Consider the following 22706-nt stretch of genomic DNA (forward strand, 5'->3'; position numbering starts at 1 on the left):
TTCCTCAAAGGACTGGTAAAACTTACTTGTTAAAACTATGGAGGACAGAAAACAAATGACTCTGATACTTGTGTGATGGAGCTGTTGGGGTTCAGGGTGAATAAGCAGAGGGAGGGAAAACTTTAATTACTATCTCGACTTCTTTGATAATTATTCTTTTATTTAAGTTCTCTTTTATCTTGACTCAAATAGGTATTTAACTTTTGAAATATGTGTTTTTGTACCATAAATATGTTTATAGTATTCTTTGTGATTTTTTTTGTCCCTATATACATAGCTCAGACACTCTTTTTTTATTCCTTTACATCTTTTTGTTCTTATCAGTTTTGCTAAGGGTTTATTTATTATTAATTTTTTTCAAGGAATAATATTCAGGCTTTCTTCATTCTTTGTATAGTTTCTTTATTTTCTGTTTTTTTTGGGGGGTCTTTAATTATTTTCTTTTTCTACAATATTTAGGTTTATCCTTTTTTTTTTTAAGTTCCTTAAATCAAATACTTAATTCATTTATGTTCAATTGTTTAAAAAGGCACATAAGGTACTAACATTGGTGTATCCTTCTAACATTTTATAATCCTCATTAAGTTTACTCTTTAATTCATTAATTTCTAAGTATAATTTATATTTTTCTAAATACATGGAGACTGTTTTTAATATTTTATTATTGATTTCTAATTGCCTTTTGGTTATAGACATGGAATTTATTATACTGATTCTTTGAAATTTATTGAGACTTCTCATGCGTCTTAATGTGCTCATTGTGTAAACACTCCATGTGTACTCAAAAGGCATGTAATATTCTGTATTTGTTCAACTCAGAGTCCTATTATTAGAGTTAGCTTTTTAATTAAATAGCTTAAATCTCTATTCTTATTAATATCTCTTCAGCTCGTTCTATAAGTATCTATCAAGAGTTAACTCTCTCACTAAAATGGTTAATTTGACCATCTCTCCTTACATTTTGGTCCAATTTTAATTTATATTTTCCAAGGACATGCTATTAGCTACAAATGGACTGTGGTTGTTACATCTTCTCAGAGGACTGTTCTTTACACAATTGTCTTCTTTTTCTATTCAATACTTTAAATCTATTCTGTATAATATTAATATTGCTGGAATAATTAATTTTCCCATCTCTTTGTTTTCAATCTCTCTGTGTGATTTTGTTTTTGTGGTGTCTTCCATCAGCAACATATGGCTGGATTTTGTTTTTATATCCATGTAATAATCTCTGTCTTTGAAGGTTTAATCTACTTACGCATATTGGAATATCTGATATGTCTGAAATTATTTCTGCATCTTACTTTGTGTTTAGAGTCTACCAACATTTTTCTTTGCTTCTTTCTATATTTTTCCTTTTCTTGTTTCCATTAGGTGCATAATGTTTTTTACATGCCCTTTTTATCCACTTGTAGGTTTTATTTCCATGGTTTAATTTACCATTAATTATACATAATTCTAATACTATTAAGATTACAGTATTTTATCTCACTCTTAGATGCAGCAAGGATTTTTGCACTCTTTATCCATGAAATGACCCACCCCTGCCCTTCATTTCATCTTTAAGAAAAATGCGACATTCAGTTTCTAATTTTATTTCTTTTACATTACCTCTTAATGAAATGTTCAAAACATCCACATCACATTTCTCCATTCTATAGCATATCTTAGTAATTCTAACAATGACAATCTCTGTGGAAAAAACTCTTGTAATTCATGCATATGTATGTATGTATGTATGTATGTATGTATGTATGTATGTATTTTTTGACTTCATTCTTGAATAATAATTCATCTGAATTATTATTCTTCGTTGACATTTTGCAATTGTACTTAAAATTCTTCCGGCCTCTGTTTTCGCTTATTGAAAAGTCTGCCGTGAGTTTTAATTCCTGTTTCTTTGTAGGTAGTCCATCTTTTCTCTGTCATGGCTTTAAGATTTTCCTTTCTCTCTGATATTTTGCAGTTTCTCTACAATAAGAAAACGGTGATGAAGACAGAGTAAATTCCTAGTACTATCTCTAATTCACAAATTCTCACTCTGTGACCCATCTAGAGATGATGTTCTTAGGGAGTAAGATTGATTTCCCACTCCTCCAGTATCTACATGGAAGAACATCCATTAGAAAGTGACATTCTTCCTTGTGCACTCCTCCTACCTGATTGCTGGGTGACAGCCACTACTTCCCCTCCTTTGACTGGAAGATGCCAATCCATGATGAAGGCTGTAAACACTGGAAGTTGAGCCTCTTTCTCCTGCATTTCTGAACTGGTATGAGGCAGCGATTCTGTATGTGCCTGCCACCCCCAAATTATCCATGGGTGAGATCCAGACTGGATCCTAGGGATAAGTTAGAGGCAGGCAGGCAGGCAGAAACATCAGTAAATTTGTTTGGTCATTGGTTGCATAGTTTGGCCTCATCTTCCAACACAGCTTTTGTATCAATGATAAAACTCACTTTTTACTTTTTAAAAATTGAGATATAATTCACATACCATAATATTCACTCCTTTAAAGGAGTGAATTTGTACTATTTGTTCATTTTTAGTATATCCACAAAGTTGTACAACCATACTATCTAGTACCAGAACGTTTTCGTCACACCAAAAACAAATCTTGTATCCATTAGCAGTCACACGCCACTTTACTCCACTTCTAGCCCCTGGAAACCACTGATTTACATTCTGTCTCTGTGGATTTGTCTATTCTGGTCATTTCACATAAACAGAATTATACGATATGTGGGCTTTTTTTGGTCTGGCTTCTTCCCCTTAATAAAGCTCACTTTTACTCTACCTATCTGGCTCCTGAATCGCTCTCAGCTAGCTTCAAACACAGTGGTGCAGAGAGGGGTATTATTTATGAAATCCATAAAACTCCACATAATTTTTGACTTCTTGGTCCGTTTCAGTGACTATGATTTTATTCTCAAGATTTACTTATAAAGCCACTTGTTCTTATTTCTGCCTGATTTTGTTTTATTACTTCTTTTCCTGGTTTAAGTAAACTCTTTGTGTTATAACATACAGAAAATAAATCATAAGGACATACACCTTAATGACTTATTACAACCTAGTCAACAAATAAAATATTTGGTCATCCCCAAAGTCCTTCAAATGATGTCCCTTTGTACCCTTTCTCTTCCTTCTAAAATAACACTATCCTTATCCAGACATCTAAAACCACATGAGTTTTACCAGTTTTTAAACCTTATAAAATGGAAATTATACTGTGTGTATGTATATGTGTGTGGGGGGGGGTCCTTTGGCTCATCAAGTCTGTAATACTTCCATTTTTAATAGAAGGTATACCTTTGTTTTTTGCTTTGAATGTCTTAAATACATTTTCATAAAAGTCTTTGTCAGACTGATTTCTAAAAGAATTTCAAATGGAGGAAATTCATGTTCTGATTTTTTTTAAATTTTGTTCACTGCATTAATTTCTTCATGTGCTTTAAATTTCTGTTTACAGGTTTGTTTTGAGTGGACAGACTGCTTATTTTAATGCTATGTTTGTGTGTCTGTTTTGTTTTCGTTTTTCCACATCATTCCTTTTCTGTCTAGAAGTTTGTAATTATCTCCACCCATCAGCCTGGTCTCCTAGTCCAGATACAGGCCTGCCCCATTATAATGAGAATGTCACAGATCCATATACAAAGCCAGCTGGCAGGTGGAACCTCGTTCCTAATCATGTTTCTGTCTCTCCTGAATCTCTACTCCCACTTCCACTTCCCAAACTCCTCCCCGCCTCACAATCAATAGCTTTTTAAGCCAATCACCAACTGTACTTCATGAAGCATTTTTTATTCTACTCTCCTTTCACAAGTGGTAGAGGCTGTGCAGCATTAGTCGATGGCATGGCTCTGTTCTCCAACCCCATGAGGAGCACATTTGCAGAAACTAAGCTCCCAGATCTACCCCCTGCTTCAAAACAGAAAGCCCAGAAGGTCTGTGCTGCAGCTGTCACCAACACTGTGTTTTTACTAACCTTGAGTTTAGAACCTCCTACTAAGTCTTGTATTACCTCTTTTACTTAAACACACACACACACACACACACACACACACATACACAACTATAATTGTGCCCTTGGTAAAACAAAAAGGTATTCACACAGTCTGAACTCATTGTCTCAGCTATTTTCTTAAGCCTTTACGAGGTGATTTAGGGAAACGATGCTCTCCAAAAAGGGTTATCTTAAATGATCATTTAGCTACTTCATCTAAGAGATACTGACTTTCTCTTCATCTTGGCCCTTGTTGATCTTGGGGCATTTCATAATGAGCACATCCCTTGTCCCAAAAGCTCTCACCTCACTTGTTTTCCATCACCCTGTATCTTCCTTCCTCTCTAACTATTCCTTCTCTAGTTCATAATCACTCTTTGAACTCCCATTTCCTTAATATATAAGTTCCCCAAAAGAAATCTGACTTTGTCCCTCTTTCAATCCTCTCTACACTCTTCCCTTGGGTGACTTCCTGAACTTTTATGGCATCACAGTTCTACACAAGTGATTCCAATTCTCTGCTTACACTGCTGATGCTTCTTCCTGCTTTCACTCTCACTGTTCCCACTGTTTTCTGGACATCTCCAGCTTCTTCACTGCCAACTGCCACTGTTATCTCCACCGATCTGTTCTTCCTCCTCAGCATCACCTGCTTTCCAGGGACTTGGATAAAAACTGCTAAGGTAACCTCTACTTCTTTCTTTCCCTGCCATCCGTTATCACTCAGTCATGAAATCCCACAAGTCTGATCCCTATCCCCTCTCCTGGTAACTCCAGCTACTTCTCTGGTTTGAATTCCAGTTACCTCTTACCTGAACCATGTACTCATCCCCAGCTCATTACCCTGACTCTAGCCTCTTTGCTCTCCAGTCCACCTGACATTCAGCCACCAGTCATCTTCCTATGGTACAGTTTGATTATGTCATTTCTTTGCTTAAAATCGTGCTTGAAAACTGCCTGTACCTCCTCACTTCCTGTAGAGTAACACACAACATATTTTGGCCGCCTTCAAAATACTCAATGACTTAGCAAAAATTCACTTCTCTTCATGTATCCTTCTAACCATGCTTCCAAACAATCACTCTGTTAATCATGACCTATGATGCAGTCACACCTAACTTCACCACATCCCCTTCATATATCTTCATTTTCTCACATGATACTTCCAACTGGAATTTCTTTCTCTCTTGTCCATGCAAATTCATACCTCGCTACACTTCTTTATGCCTCACCTGAAAAGCCACTTCTTTCAATGCTTTTTTATTCCATCAGCCAAAATTAATCTCCCCTACCCCGAAATTCCTCTAGCATTCTCTCTAGTTCTATTAAGCCACCTATCCCGGTCTATCAGCTAGTGTACTTATAAACCTGTAGCATAACTGCTATGAGACTATAAACGCCCGAGGACAGAGCACATCTTACCAACCTCTGAGGCTTTCACAAAGCCTGGCACAGTCACTGACTCAAAGCAGGCATTTAATAAGTATTTCCCAGCCGAGTAAATACACCGAAGACATGACAGAAGACATGCATGCCTTGGGTTGAAAGCTAAATGAGTTAAAAATTCTTCTCTTCCCAGATTCAATAACCCACTGATTTTCAAAGTTATAAAAATCAAAATATATTATCAAAGAAACTTGTGGAATTTTAATTACTAGTAGAAAATATTAACAACATAACCAGCAAACTTTGGGGAATATTTGGCATAGTTTATATCTCATCCTTTGTGACCAGTAGGCTTCCGTAATCTCAAGACTAAAACGGAAAGACTTGAAAACTGGAAAACAACTTAACTCTCCATCTGGCCACAGCATGGCTCAGGGAAGAGAAGATCTCATGTGGCCTCCAGAGCTCAGACTTCACACCTCCAACATGCACTCATCAAACTCTTTCTTCCTCAGCACTGAGAGGGTCACGGACCCAGCGTGAGGCAGAAGTTTCTCATGGTGAAATGAGACTATTTGATCCTAGGCTGATATGTTTAGATCTTTATCTTACAGGTAAAAGTAAAGGAACTTTTTCATAAGTGAAATCAGCAGACACAATTTGAAACTTTAGTAGAAAATTCGGCCTAGTAACATGAATGGGTAGAATAGCAGGATCCCCTTCTCATATTCTAAGATGACGCAGAGCCAGATCAGGAATTCTAACCCCCACCCCAACTTTGATTTACAGCTAATACCTTGGCACTGTTTTCAGAGCGTAGAAAAAGCCTGAGCAAAATCTGTAAATTTGCCTCTAGGCGTACAAATGTTATTGCATAATTAACTGAGACAGGCATTAATGTGACTGCATTCACAAAAACAATCCCAGTTAGGGAGCTGTATCTTGAGAGGAGTTTTTTTAACCTAAGAACCCACAGAATTCACTGTCTCAACTCTGTTTCGACAGCTAAGGTTATCGCTCCAGGAAAGGCTTAAGATTTCTAAAAACCATGTCCTTGAATGAAGAGGGAGCTTGAGGCACCTTAAAAGATTTAAGGAGCACACTGTCAAGCTTTCTGCCAACATTGAGGAACGTCTGCATACCTGTGTTCCCAGTAGGATGCTCGCCTATCTCTGGGGGAAATGTTTTCTCTATAAAATCTGATCACTTTGATAGGACATAAAGTAAAACTAACCACAGAGATTCAGAAATCACTACCTTTTCATGGGGTGTCATCAAATTAATATATATTTTTTCCTACCACCAGTATTGACTCTTTAACCTCCCAGGCCTACATAAATCCCTATTACACTAAAGCGAGAGGCATTTCGACTCTTAATCTTTGTATTACCTCAGATATGAATCCTACATGTTATTCTACGTCTTCTGTTTCTGCCCTTCACGGCTTGATTTTAAGTGCTGTTAAGTTATATTTATCAAAAAACAAACATACCTATTTAGTTACGTAAGCACATAACATCTAGAAAAGTGCTCTGTTCGAGGCATTATTTTCCATTTTCTCATCAAATGAGTACTTATCCCAGACAGGTAATGACAGCACCTACTGAATCTTTTCTTCTAGACCTGTACTCTTGGTTTCCGCTCTGGGAGATTAAAAATCTATTGAGGTGTTCACACCATGGTAGCAGGAAACTCTCTCAGAAGAGTCTACAAAGAGATGACAGAATATACAAAGGGCCAGTGCACACCACGGCCTATGAAGAGAAAAAGCCTCGTTCCATGCTTACCCTTTCCACCATTCAAATACCAAGTTGTCTACTACGATTCTTGAACTCTTCAAAACTAATTTCGGTTCAAGAACAGTCCTTCGAAATCCCCCAATTTACTTTTGCCTTGTTCCTAAAGTAATCGATAGATCACGAAACTTTTCTTCTAGTACTACTACTACTACTAGCAGTAGTCTTTTTAGCTGGATGTTGCTGAAACGAATTCAACTCAGATTACCAGAATTACTTGGCTGGCTCCTATGACTAAGAGCGATATTTTCTAGTAACTTGCGGGATTAAAGGAAATGCTGAAAGAATGAAGGTCTTGCGGAATCAGTACCACCAGAACGCTCGGTCTCTGTTATTTCCACCTGCCTTTGCTTTTTCGGCCATTCTTTCCCACAGTTGGATTTCCATCCTGTAGGAATATGGCCTACACCCGACCAGCTGAGCAGCACAAGTGAAGGCAGGTAGCCTCATTCCACTGGGATCCACATATTAACCTCTAGAAAGAAGCCAATTCACCCTATCTTGGTCCAATACCTATGTCTTGGATGGGAAACGATGATTGGACAGACCTGGGCCAGAGGGAGAGGTCTGTTACCAGAAGCAAAGAGATAACCAGGCTCTAAGGAAAGGGAAAAACCAATTGCTTCCAAGGAATATTGAAAATAATAATAGTTGGTGTCTGGATAACCTTAAGGCCATACAAGGAGGCTCACGAATGAACAAATGTGTCTACTTGGTCTTTTAAAAGTTAAATTAGCATCGACATTTTAAAATGCTGAGAATCCCCTCCCAAAATCCTTATTTCCAGGTTTATTCAAAAAAATGGAAAGGTCTGACCACATTCTGAAACATGAACAAACACAGGAAGGTGAGGATGCCACTTTCACTGGGACACACCCTTTCCCATTCACGCTGGCCTGTTACATTCACTTCTGTCACTCGCCCAGCCCCTGCAGGAGACGATGACCTCTGACTGATACAGCTGTTCAAATTTATGAGCATTATTTCTTTTCATCTTCCCAGCAGTGCCTTGACACTGGTATTTCTGTATCCCTGAGGAAGCTGAACTCAGAGTTTTCGTGACATGCCCAAGGTCACATGGCTAGTAAAGGAGAGGAGCTGAGATGAGTAATACGCATCTCAAATCTACAGTTTTCAAGTAGAACTTCCCAATCTTATTTTTAAACAGTGAAACACTTCCTGTCAAATGAAATCTTGGGCAGATCACTTATAGGTCAGTTAACAGGAACTGCGCTCTGTGGCACAGTAGAACTGTAGGACTGGCAACTCGCGCTGGAGTCCACGAGGCTTAGAGCGCCACCCCCCTCACTTCTGACTCCTTGACCATCCCTCCTCCCACCCCACCCCCACCCATTTGCTCCCAAGGCATTTTTACAGAGCAAAATGAGAGACTCTGTCATAATGTTATTAGAGTAAAAGGTATTAAGTATCTGGTACTCTGTGAAATCAACCCTTTAGGAGGATGAGAGAAATACATTTATCAGGCATAATATATTATAAATTATATAATTATAATGTATTATAATTATATAAGATATAATTATACTATACGTCTTAATATGCATATATGTAGTTTTAAAGGATGTTTGCAATGTAAAATACTTGCTTGGCTACGTAAATAGTATTCTACGAAAAGAGCCTCCAAAATTTTTGTAACCAAATTAACTCAAGGGAGAGGAGATATAACAGAGTTCATTCAGAAAAAGAGAAGCCGCACTATTATTTCAGGATAAAGCATTTATCCTGAAGTAGGGGGTTACACAGCCATTACGAGATCTGGGGTAAGAGAGGAGAGGGGACCTGCCTGTGACGTCAGGAGAGTGCTGCCCAGGGGCAGCTGAGTCAGCAGCTTGAGCTCAGCTTGAAACAGCAAAGTGCATAAGGCACAAAGTTCCCCAGAAATCGACTCTGGGTTTGTAGTGGCCTGCAGAGAACACTGGCTTCTCCAGCTCTCCTACCTTTCAAATCTCATATAAATTTCTCTCATTAGCAAATTCCGGACAGGAATGAGATAGGATGGGAACATGGATAAATGTAGTTCCTCACTTCTCTTCTTCGATGCACAGAAAATCTCAGAAAGGGGTCATAGGGATGTATAGTTGACAAAAAAAAAAACAAAAAACTATCAATCAGGGCATCTTCGGAACAAGTAAATGTGGGCAAGGAAAATACTGAGCTCCTCATCCATACAGGTACTGGCTGAGTCATGTCTACTCAGACATATCAGGGGCTTCTGCTTTCAACCTTCCAGTTCGTGCAGTTCCTCCTGGTTCTTGTCTCCCTTGTTGAGATGGAAGACAGAAGGCTGAGGTAAGAAGGATGAAATCTGACCAAAGATTGTCAAATTCAGGGCAAATAGATGTGCATTAAGGCAGAGACTACAAATAATATGTAAACCAAAACTGACATTTAAATACAAGAAGACAAATACATAGCAGGAGGACCTGGTAGCATGGAACTCTTGGCAATTATCCACTTAGTAGAAGCATAAAGTCTTCAAAAAGGCAGATATATTATAATGAAGGCTAGAGTCACACGGTATAGCTGAGGCTGCCAGTTCCCTACTCTTAGAAGTCTCTTCTTCCTTCTAATTAAAAAAAAAAAAAAATAGCCAAGTACATTTCCATGTACTGAATGTAGACTTAGAATGAAAGTCTACATTTCTTACCCCATTCCCTGGAAGCCCTGTACTGAATGTTTGCCAATGATTATAAGTAGATGCACTACATGGAACTCACGGAAAGAATGCATGCTTTTCCACTTCTTCCTTCTTACTGTCTGAAATGGGGATGTGATAGCAGGAGCTCCAACAGCCATTTTGTACCATGTAATCTGGAGAATGAAAGCCATAAAGCCAAGGATGGTGGAGGAAACAAACAGCTAAAAGCTACCTCCAAACTTCTTTTACATGAAAAGGAAATAAGCCTCTAAATTACTGAAGCACTACTGAGAGAAAGGTCTTTGTTATAAATAGCCAAAGGCAATTTCTAATGGATAGAGGATTAAAGCTATCAGATGATATCTGCTTATAATGCAGGCCTAAGAAAAGGGTAGAAAATGCAAATATCTTCAGGGGATAGGTAGATAATCGGAATAAATAATTATATAAGTAAAGAAGAGGCACTGGGAAGACCAAAACCTGATCAGAAAACAGAGATAATGCTAACTGGCTTCACTTAGAGAGTTGGAGATCAATTATCAAATATCTCTTTTCATATCAGACTCTCATCCTCAATAAAATGGTTCTTCTAGGTCACAAATATGACCCTGTCACTTCCCTGCTTAAAGCCATCTTCACTGGTTCAGTACACGATTTAAACTACTTAACCATGGCCTATAAGGCCAGTCTCCTCTCACACCCGCCTGTCTCTCGGGCCTTGTCTCTGCCTTTTTTCCCACACTCCCCACACTCCAGCCACGTGCAGATGGGTGAATCCACCCAGATCAACCTGGAATGTCCTCCCTATCTCCTGCTTTCAACCTTGTCTTCCCAGTGGAAATCCCTGGTCAGCAGTTTCTCAGAGGACTTCGAGATCATGGCCTCCTGTGTGAAACCTACTCTGAGCACTATGGATGTTCATAGAATTGAAATGTTGCTTTCAGGTGCAACATTAGAAATATATTAGTTGCTGAGGTGCCATTATTGATGGGGCTTAAGTTATAATTAAATTTTTGAAAGGCTAAGGTAGAGGAAGGAAAAAATATATGTCAGAAACAGAAACATCATGAGCAAAGGTCCAGAGGTGAGAAACATGTTATTCATTCAAGGAACAGCAAGCAGTCCAGCTTGGTTATAACGCCAGGTAGACACATAAGACAAAATTGCAAGAGAGAGGTCTAAATGCTTGACTAATGATGTGCAGTTAAAATAACATTTAATAAGAAACTTTACATGCAGAGACTGATGCTAGATTCAGTAGTCGTAAAGTCAAAGATACAGTCCCTGCCCTTAAGGAAGTCTACTAGGAGAAACAGACATGCAACAGATCATTTCACTATGTTTTGGGTAAATATTATGATAGAGATATGCATAATGTGTTCTAGGAATTCATGATAATGATTACACTCTTATTTACTAAATGTCTAATGCACTAGGTACTTTATACACATTATTTCATTTAAGAATCATAACAGCCCCTGAAGGTAGATATTTTTATCTCCAAGCTAAATGATGAGAAAACTGAGATTCAGAGAATTTAAGCAACCCTGTCCAAGGTCACACAATAAAATAGTAGCATTCTTTCCACTACATCATGCTAAAGGAAGTTTACTTAACTTGGTGGGCAATGAGGTGTCACTGAAGAGTTTTGAGCAGAGAAATGACATACTTGGAGCTATGCCTTAGCGGGGCTAATGTGGCAATGATATAAAGGAAGAAAAAACTATCAGAGAGACAATTAGAAAGCTATTGCAAGTCCAGGCTTGAAATGCTGATGCTCACAAGTGGCTGTTTAAAAAAAAAAAAAAAAAAAACAAAACAAAAACAAAAACAAAAACAAAAACACCCCTCTATGATTATGCTTGTTGTGTGTGGTAGTCATTAGTGCTTTTCACCAAGTATGTTCACCAAACATTCTGTTTCTCCCCCTTCTGGGCATATGATAGGACTGCACTTCCTTGCACTGGTAAGAGTAGGTGTGGTCACATGACGTCCTTTGACCAATGAAATGTGAGAAGAAATGACAAGATTCACCATGCTGTCTGTTTGCCCCTCTGCCACAGCATCGAAAACTGATCCAGAGAGTACTGGCCCATTAGCTTGGGAACTAAAGTGAGAACGATGTAGAATGAAGTCATCTCTGGCCCACGATGGACAAGAAGCATCAGGGAGAAATAAAACTTATTTTAAGCCACTAGGATTTGGGGCTTGTTTGTTACCGCAGCATAACCAAGTTTACCCTAATTGATAGCACATCTTTTTCTGAGACTCAGCTATTTCAAGCACTGCTTCTCCAATGTCAATGTACACTCTAATATCTGCAGATAGTGTTAAAATGTGGATTCTAGCTCAGCAGATCTGAGGTGAGGCCCAAGATACTATATTTCTAACAATCTCTCCATCCCAGGTGATGTGGATTCACACTTGCAGTATTGCAAGAGTCTAAAGCTGCACTGTGCAGGATGATAGCAAATAGCTACTGTGGCTATTTCAATTTCAATGAACTAAAATTAAAAAAAAAAAAAGTTTTAATCTAGTTCCACAGTCATACCAGCCACATTTCAAGTGCTCAAAAGCCATGTGAGATCAGTGGCTACTGGATTTTATAGCAGAGAACTGTTCAAACATTTACATCATCACAAAAAGTTTTAGTGGACAGTGCTGATCTAGAAAAACATCCAAAAACAAAAAGTGATAATTAGCCCTGGCAGTGCGGGGGATGGAAATGGTCAAGATACAGGCAAGCAGAGTTGCTGGTATCAACCAGCAATCTAGTGCAGAGCAGAGGGCTTTGAGTCCTAAGACACAAAGCTGAGACGGAAACGAAATGTGACATTTGAGCTGAGTAGAGGACAAATCCCTGCCCTGCCTAATCATTTTATTTCCCTTGTGGATCATTTTAAGAGATCCCATTTCAGGGAAGGCAGTTCCAGGGAGCCTCCTCTCTCTTTGGCCTGATCTTGTCTGTTCAATTTGGCTAATCTATTTACTTCCCCCAGAAAACCCACGACATCAAGTGTAACACTTGTTTTCGATCTCCTGTGCCCAAGAAATCAATAGCACTCAGAGAAAGCATGCCTGTAAGCACTGCCAAAAGAGCTATGGACTTACACAGTACAGTAGGCACGTGGCTACGACTGGATGCTAGCTGCTGCCTTCCGCTAGGGATGATGTACACTCTGGTGCCCGCGCGCTTCTTCAGACAAGAAAGAACTTCCTGGTTCATCTCATCCTCTCTTCCTCACCTCCATTCCCCCTGAAAACAGCAGGCTTCCTGTTTTAAACCTAGACCTGGACGGGAGTTAATAACCTGAGATCCATGGACACGATGGATTGTATGCAAAAGCTTGGTATATACTCCCCCAAGAGTAATGGGGAAGTGGGGAAGTAACAGGGCAGCTGGCTCCATCCAGATTCTTAGTGGCCCAGAGCACCGAGGATCAAGGAAGGAGCAAAAAGAACCTAAAAGGAACAAAAGGATTAGAATAGAGAGAAAGACAGACAGAGCGGGAGACTGCTTGTGAGGGACAGCTTATGAGTGACCTGCTGGAAAAACTACCGAAGACCAGAAGGAGTCAAGGACAAAGTCATCCAGGATAACAACTTAGACCATATGGCCCACTAAACATTAACTCACTTTTTATCCTCCCCTGTATAACTAAGGCTTTCCCAGGGAAGCCCCTAAATAGGCTGTCACCCCACTTGGCAGCGAAGATGATGATAATTAAGTTAAAGTTGCATTCTTCTACACCCAAGTTGGTAGACAATGTAACTATTTAGAGTCTATGCCTTTTAGCAGATTCTCAACAGACACTTTGGACTCAGCACCCACATCAGTGTCTGAGGATACCTGACAAAGTATACGGTGCATCTTTAAGTGCTGACGGGATCTGCTGTGTCCTCTCAAGGGTCTCTTTCTCCCACATTCCTGCTTCCTGCACAAACCAGAATGTTCGATCCGACTGCTCCAAACCCCACTGTTAATAATGCCATGTTCAGGACTCGAAATATATTACTTTAGTCCTTCTCCGACAGTTGCACTCAAAGACTTCTAACTATAGGAAAGAATGAATTTGTACCTGCCACCCTCCTTCCCACTCCAGAAACCTGAGGTCGACCCCCAAATGGCTACCATTATCAGGTCAAGTTCTTTGAAGTCTATGCTCCATTTTTAAACATGCTGAGTTTTTACTCTGGAATCTAGCATTGCTCGTTTAAACATAAAAGTCATAATTTTTACCACACATCTTCAAGTACTATCCATGCCCAGAAAGCTAGGTCATGTTTAACCTGTATTTCCTGTCATACCGCCATGGACTCCCCAGATTTGTAATTGTGTGAGAAGCCCGACAGACACTGTTGATTTCTTGGACATTTTGTGTCCATATACCGTGTGCCTAGCCCTTGCCAGATGCTTATAATGCAGAGCTAGAAAAACCTGCCCTCAAGGAATTCAGAGTCTAGAAGATACAGAGAAGCAAACGGTCAAAATTCTGTGCACGATGTGCCACAGCGGAGGAAAGAACAGGGCACGGGAGACCAGCGGAGGACCGTGGGAACTACGGAAAGTGTACGGAGATCACCTGGACAACAGTCAGCCTTATAATTCTGCCCAGAGGTGTAACCCCCTTTAAATAAGGGGGACAAAGAACTCCTTGTGTTTTCTTGAGTATGCAGGATGCTGTCAAAAGAAGAAGCCTTCACCAGACGTGCAGCAGCAAATCTGCACGTTGGTTCTACCTTCCCTGCTGAATCGCGATATGATTCCTGCTCAGCCAGTCCTGTTGCCTGGGTTGTGATGGCCACACACACACACACACACACACACACACATGGAGAGCGGAGAAGGGGAGGTGAAGAGCGGACAGAACTGCCCGTGGTCACACATCTTTCCTCAAAAGGTGACCATAAGCTTGGTCTACCGGAAACACAGAACGGGCCTTTGAGCAAGTCTCCGGCAGATCTACAATTCGTCCATGACAAACTCCATCCATATCCCTCCAGTGCAGGGGTCAGCATACTTTTTCTGTTCAAGGCTAGATAGTAAATATGTCAGGCTTTGTCAACCACGTCCCGTCTGTGTCACAAGTATTCAACTCTGGTCTTGTGGCAGGAAAGCATCCCCAAACAGGTTGTCTGCAAATGGTCATGGTTGTGTTCCAATAAAACTTTATGAAGAACACTGACATTTCGATTTCATCTAATTTTCCCTTTTCGAGAAATACTGTTCTTCTTTTGACGTTTTTCCAACTATTGAAAAATGCGAAAACTGTTTTTAGCTTGAGGGCTATATACAGAAGCAGGCAACTCCCCCGACCCTTGTGGTACGAGTTAAGCTGCTGCTCTTCAGTCTCATGGTGGCATGTTGGTTTTAAGAAAACCCTGCCATCCTGTGCCTCCTTACACATGAGCCCACATGGCCACGTGGCCGTGACAAAAACTTTTTGAGAATATGAAGAAGAATGTGTGTGTTTAAAAGATTCCTCTCATTCGGAGCAGTCTTCAAACTGTCAGAGACCGCAGGAAGTCTGGTTGTCAGGAGCTTAAGGTTTTCTTATTTTTATTGTTTGCAACAAACAAAGAGGAGATGGAATTGAATGATTTCACCAAATATAGAACAGAGCACTGGCAGCAGCTTCCCAACAATGAGACAGAGGTCAGGGTCGGGGCCAGCCCTCCCTCTGCACTCCCGCGGCCCCCAGGCTCGGGCCGGCGAGCGGGTGGGGTGCGTGGCGCCCCGTGCGGCCTCCTACCAGCTGCCCACGCTGCCTCCCACCGCGTCGCCTGCCGGGATTCGCGGGGTTCAGGGGCCACGCTGCAGTGCCAGGGGGTTCGTATTCCTATGAATGAGACAAAGTTCACGAGCAGCACACACAGCAGATACTTATCAATTCCAGGAAAAGTTATCGCCAAGCACGGCTGCGGCTGCGTCGGGAGCCATGAGCGGGACCAGCTGCTCGGGCGGGAGCGGAACTTTCTGTCTGCCGGGGAGTTCTCGGCAGAGCAAAGTGCTGGTGAGCTCCTTGGAGACCCAAATTGGATTTCTCTTTTTCTTTTTTTCCAACTTCAGGGGTCAACTTGGGTGGCAGCTGGGGATTCGTTTGAGGGTCTAGGAAGTGAACTGATCATTTATGTCCTTCCTGCAAACCCTCTTCCTGCCCCCCCCACCCCGCCCTTGCCTATTGCCCACACACATAACAGACCTTTAAGAGATGGAATTCCACTCAATTCACTTAATGATTCCTGAGTTCCTTCTACGTGTCCTACACTAAGCTGGTTGTTGGAAATAAGACAGATTTCTTTTGGACTAGTTGGCTGGCAGCGAAAACAGACACTTAACTAGTAATTCAAGCATGACATATAGGAAGAGACGTACCAAGCGCTATGAGTGCTTATGGAAAGGAAATCGACCTACCCCTGGAGGTCGAGAAGGCCCTCCTTGGGAGAGGACCCAAAGCTGGTGGCTAGGTGAAGAGGGAGAAAAGATTTCCAGGACAAGGAGGAGCATGTGTGAAGCACCCAGAGCAGAGACAGTATTGCGATCACAGACGTGAACGACTACGCTCCAGAAAGCTGCAAAAGAGCAAGGGCAGGGACCATGTCCTTGTTCCACTCTGCTCCTGGCACCGGGCTGGGCACAGGCTTCAGTGACTGTCGGCAGCGATTCTCGGAGCTGACCTCTCCCTTTTCTTCTGCCTTCTTATAAAACTACCTTCTAGATACAACTTTATTCCAGGGCCTTTAGTCTGCAGAGCAATTATTGGTTTACAGTCCATTAAACCAGAAGATGGGTCTTACTTGTTTTGCATTCCTAGTGCCCAACAAAACGTAAGGGTTCAACAGTGAAAGAAGATAAAAGAAGAAAAGAATGAAAGAAGAAAGGAAGGAAGGTAGAGGCAAAAAAGGAAACTAGAAAGAAAAGACTTTAACGCATTAAGATAAACTTTTTTTACTGTGGTCCATTCACTTCCTCCCCCGGCAACCAGAAGGGTGGCAGCAATACGACCTTCTAGGGATGGAAGAAAGAGGAGCCAGTCTCTTCCCACCCTTGACTCTCGTTTCTCCCCTTTTTCATTGCCAGCTTGTGTTAGTCAGCTATTGCTTCAATAATACTGCATGAGAAACCACCCCCATAGTCCTGAGCTTTATTTCTTGCTCACAGGTCTTCAGTCCGGCTGCAGATTGCCTGGGCCGAGCTGAACTCGTGGGATCCAGGCTCCGGTGTGAGGGCTGGAGTCAGGTCTCTCCACACTGTTCGCTCAGGTTGACCTGGCTCTTGTACTCCGTGAGCGCCACGGAAACTCCCCCCATTTTGCTGGTACCACTTTATATATGGTCTGAAAGTCGGTCACCTAACCAAGTCTAGGTCCAGCTCACTCTAGTATTTCGCATCTATCGGGTTGCCTCAGCCAAAATGTCCAATCCATCATTCTGTGGCAAACGAGAGAAACAGGTTGTTTTTTCAGGGTAAAAGATAGTTGTGTCTTATTTTGTGCGGAAGGGAAACAGCCAGTAGAGAGGGATGAATTAAAGAACATGATTAACTTATTTAGCAAGAGCCTGAAAGGGTAAGAGGGGAACGAGTCGAGGGCACAGGTGGAGGGATTGGCCTAAAACGGGAGGAAAGGGAAGAGGCGAGAGTCACTTTCAAATCAGACGGAGGCGATGGAGATTACTAGGGGGAAAGGAGGCAGAGAGTGAGGAGCACGTTCATAAAGCCACCAGTCTCTATGTGCAGTTTATTATCCTCAGAGAGAAGAGGAGGCATTGGCAAGGAAGAGGACCTCGGGAAAGAACTGTCCAGTCGGAAGAGCTCCCCGGGGAACAGGAGGAAGCACCGATGAAAGATTCATAGACGTGTGTGCCAAGTGGAGTTGGGGCCCAACTGACGACAGAGATCAGGAGTTCGTTGGCTCCTCATCTCTCTACCAATACGTGATTTTTCTCCAAAGGGCTCGGCCACTAGGGTGTCACAGCAGAAAACGCTGGTGGTTGACTGGATCCAAGACTGAGCAAGTCAAGGAACCAAAAGAGCAGAAAGTGCTGAATGAGAGAGCTCACACTAGTGACTCCCGGTGTTGAGGCTAAGTGGAGAAGAAAGGAAGGTGTGTGGCCATGGTTACGAGAATGCACAAAACTTACCCAACTGTGCACTTAAAATGGGTATTTTTTTTCATGTAAATTTTACCTTGGTAAAGGAAACATGAGAATGGTGAGAAAGCATTCCTTTCCAGTAACTTATTTTGTCATAGGAAATCATCCATGTCCTCTGGATTTTCATTTTCTTGTCATAGGGCTATATCTTCAATCGGGTTCCCTTGAAACAGGCTCTGAAATGGAGATCTGCGTGAAGGAGGTTTGTTGGGACGTGTCCTGTAAAAGCGCACTGAAAAGTACCTGTAAGAAAGCATGGAAGGTGTGATTGAGCAGACGGAGCCAGCGAACTGTGAAGCAGCGTCGGCTGTGGCTGTTCCACTAGGAGCTAAGGTCCTTTAGAGCTGCCTCAAAAAGACAAAAAGATAGGAATATTATATTTCTTTGTCAACTTGTTTTGAGATGTGAGCTGTCTCCAATACATATTGGACCATATACACTGAAAGGTTTTGTGGGCAAGACAGCCCCCTTGGCCAAAAGCAATTCCTGGGAGGTGGGAGCGGGGAGATGGCGGCGGGGAGGCGGGGCGTGGTAAGAGAGAGAGAGCATGCGAGCCAGCTAGCTGTGAGCCATCAGTCACCAACACTCACCAGAAAGGCGGAATGAGTCTTCCAGTCCTGAAATGGGTATCTGGGTAACACACCACAGTACCTACTAGAGGTTGTGCGCAGGATTCTCTGATTGCTCTTTTCATCTCTCTTGCATCTTTGCTTATGCCAACTTTTCTCTCTACTGTTTGATCTCTCTTTTTTCTCGATAAGACTTACAGTGGGTTTATCTATTTAGCAGATTTTTAGCAATCAGCTCTTAAATTGATTCATTATTTCTACTGTTTACTTTTATTTTTTAATTCAATTTTTACTTTTATTAATTCCTTCTTCCTGTTTCTTTTTTTTTATTATTTCATTAATTTACTTAAATGAGTATTAATTTTTTCTTTCTTCTTTAATGAAGACATAATGTATTTACGATTCTAAAATTTTCTCTATGTATAGCTCTATGTCCCATAGGTTTTCGTCCTAAGTATTTTTGGTAGTTTATAACTTATCTTTTAAAATCCTTTTTGTTCCATGTTTAGGAGAGTTTTCATAGTTCCTAAAAAACAAAATTTTTGTCACATTTTCATTATTTTAATTTTTACTGAATTATAAGAGAATATACCTTATGAAATCTTTGTAATTTTCAAGGTTTAATTTATGATCAAGTAAATGACTGACATTCATAAATATTTGATGGACAGATGAATATAAATATGTTGTCCTCACTATTTGTTGCATTTACTTAATGTCCCTTGTTATTTTATTCAATGCATTTAACCTTGAGGTCCTTGGTCGTAAACTAATACCTGCTTTCTACTTACATTTGCTCTTTTGTTTTTTTTATCTCCTTGACCCACCTTAATTTTCATTTTTCTTTATTACTTTTTAAGTATAGATATATAGACAGATGTAGATATAGATATAGCCACAGACACAGACACATAGATATATAGCCATAGACACAAATTTTTTTTAAAGGTGTGTGGTTCAGTTTGTTTTAACGAACTTTGTCCTTTAAAGGCAAAAACTTGGTCTGCCCATATTCTGTATGACTCGATCTCTTCTTTTCATGATAATTTTATGATTATTATTTCCTCTTTTTCCTTCGTGTTTGCAGATTTTATCAAATTCCTATTCTATTTTTCCCATTAATTTGAAAGTCCTATTATTTTGCATTTCATGGTGATCGCCTTCTTTTTCCTTGTTCCCATAATCACGAAATCCTCCATTCTTATGAGAAAACAGCACACCAACTATTTCCTCCACCGAAACATTTTTTTATTCCCTCCCTTTGCTCCACCCCAATAATATAAGTCTATTTCTTCCTCCTCCACCCCAGGATCCTAGTTTCACTGAAAATGATTATTGTTTCCAGTTCTAGGTAATTATTTGATTTTTCCTTACAGTAAATCAGTATGTACTTTCTTTTTTTAAGACACTTTGTTTAGCATTTGTTACATATTCTCAATATGTTCTGATCCCCTTCAATCTAATTTTCAGAGAGAAAGAAAAATTGAGATTGATTCTGTACCCACATTCCTCTTCTCCTCATCTTCCTTCACCTTAAAGTATTGGTTATTTTCTTATCAATTCACCCCAGAACACAGTGAGCCCTGCCAGGTATTGATTCGTTTCATCGCTCCTCTTCTAACATGTCTATCCAAGTCTCACGGATCCATCCTTAGGTCTCTTATTGTTTCTACCTTGTTTTACTTTTCTTAAAAAAAAAAAATTGTGCTTTGAAAGAATTCTCGCACTTACAAACTTGATCTCAACAATATTAATCTTCTCCCTCAATTCTTCTATAGAATTGTTTACATAGGAAATCGTGAGAGTTTAATTGTTGTTTTGGTGGTAAGTGATTTTGTTAGTGGCGATGATATTGTTCCATGACAAAACATATATATATATTTTTTTGCATTTGAATCTCATCTAGTGTCTTATTATTTGTTACTCATATTGTTCTCTGGATTTTTGTCAGGCACGTGTTCTGTTTACAGAGCTGACTTTAGGCTCTTAGAATGCCCCTCTGTGGAGAAGTTCATTTTATTTTCCTCTTGATGTAATTCAAGCAAATGTAGATGCAGCTGCCATTGTTGAAAAATGGTGAAACTGTAGCTAAAACACTCCGCTCTTCCCACCAAGGAGACTATAGAGTCACACAAATCACCACTTCCGAGGCAATAGATGACCGAACAAAGGAAAATCCCTTTAGTGATCAGCTGTAACCTATGCAGGCAGCATTTGCAAAACACAAAAAGACAGGTGGGGCTGAAGATCTGTTTATACGGAGAGGCGGAGGAATCTAAGGACAGTGTTAGAGACATCACGGGGTGGGGGAAAGATTACGCTGGGGGAACCGAAGGGGGCCGTGGGAAGATGGAAGGTTAAAGAGGTGAGATCCAGCGCCCATGGGATAGCCTAACCCGTGAGATCTTTTCTTGACGTCCCTGCCCCCTCATATTCCCCTCCTCTATTATCTAAGGTACAGGAAACAGATTAGCTAGGTGAAGTCCTAACTCCTGGTCCTTGAAATTGATTGTAGGTGACTCATTTGCGCCCTTTAGGAGGAGAGTTTAAAACAGCACCGTACTTCATCTGTGCTCAGTCCACAGGACAGTGTCGGGAGCGCCTCCTGCCCTGTAGCGCCCGGTTGAGAACCCGCCCGCCCTCACCAGCCTTATGGACAAAAGTGAACTAGAGGAGATTACGAACCACCAGATGCCTCTCCCCGCCATGAATAATCATGAGAAATATTCCTTTGATCTCCATTTCACCGAGGACAGCAAAGACCGGCTACTCTGAGATGTAAAGAAATGGCTCAGGTATGCAGGTTACACCACCTGTAATTAGCGATGGCTGTTACCATCCAGTGAGCTCCTACCATGTGCCTAACTTAACCCTCCTTGCACGCAAGTGAGGATCAGGAACATGAAGTGACACATCCAAGGCCTCGCAGCAAAGAAGTATTGGAGCTGGAAATCACCCTGAGGACCTCTGGAGCCTGGTGCCCCCATTCTTTCCAGATGACCCCACTGACCCTGTCACACAATGAACAGCATAAACAAACACTCCACATAAATCCAGTGTCATGGAAATGCATCCAAGATGTGGACTGGAATAACAATTTCCTGTTAAATTTACCACAGTTGAAGCTTTCGCCTCGCTACTCGGAAACATCCCGTTCCCAAGGTGGAGCGGAACACTGGGAGACAGAGCATCCTGCGTCAGGCCTCCGGAGACACAGACGCCCCACGGGTCTGCCTTGTTCACTGACCCAGGGAGAAACCCTTTTTCCAAAATATTGAGAAAACCGTTGCAGAAATCCCAAGAGAGGAAAGCAGCCCTGGCGATAGGCCACCTTGTTGCCTCAAGCTGGCCTGCTCAGGTCCCAGCACGGTCGAAGTGATCCCCCAGGAGAGAACACTGCTCCCTCAGCCCGAGTATCTGGACTGCCACCACATCATCCTAAGACCACATCCCTGATTTGGACCCGACAGTCAGATGCAGGCTTGAATCCAGGCTATGCGCCTATGAATTGTGTTTCTTAAGCTATCCGAGCCTTAAGTTCTTCATCATATAAACATGGATGAAAAAACCACCTCATAGAATTGAAAAAATAAACATTTATAAAAGTAATTGGCATACAGTAGGTGTTTGATAAATGATAATTACTCTCCCTTCTGGCACACAGGACTTTAGAATACTATTTATGAAGTCAGTTCTTCAAAAAGCTAGCCCTGTCGCATTCTGTGACTGGGGTCAGGAGACAGGACGGGGGAGATTCTGCAGTTAGCACTGGTTGGAGAAAGGAACATATGCTTTCTCCCACCTTTAAATTCATAGTGAACATTATTGTTCTAAAGGCTCTGAGAATCCCCACTATATTAAGAAAGGTTTCCTGGATTCATTTGGCCACTAAAATTTTTTATAGTTTTGCAATATCGAGTTACATCTAGAGAATATATTTGAAGAAAAACAATATCTTTAAGGGAGATTTTCATTTTTTTATATAAATGGCACAAAATGTCAGAAAGAAATTCATTCTTTATTATATTTATATTACCTTTATCTGAGGCACCTAAAAATACCCAGAGATAAATTGCCGGCTATTGAGACAGGCAGGCAGATCTGATCCTCATGTTATGGTATCACAATTGCCAAGA

The sequence above is a fragment of the Pteropus medius genome, unplaced genomic scaffold, assembly GCF_902729225.1.
Source record: "Pteropus medius unplaced genomic scaffold, Ma_sr-lr_union100, whole genome shotgun sequence".
NCBI classification, from domain to species: domain Eukaryota; kingdom Metazoa; phylum Chordata; class Mammalia; order Chiroptera; family Pteropodidae; genus Pteropus; species Pteropus medius.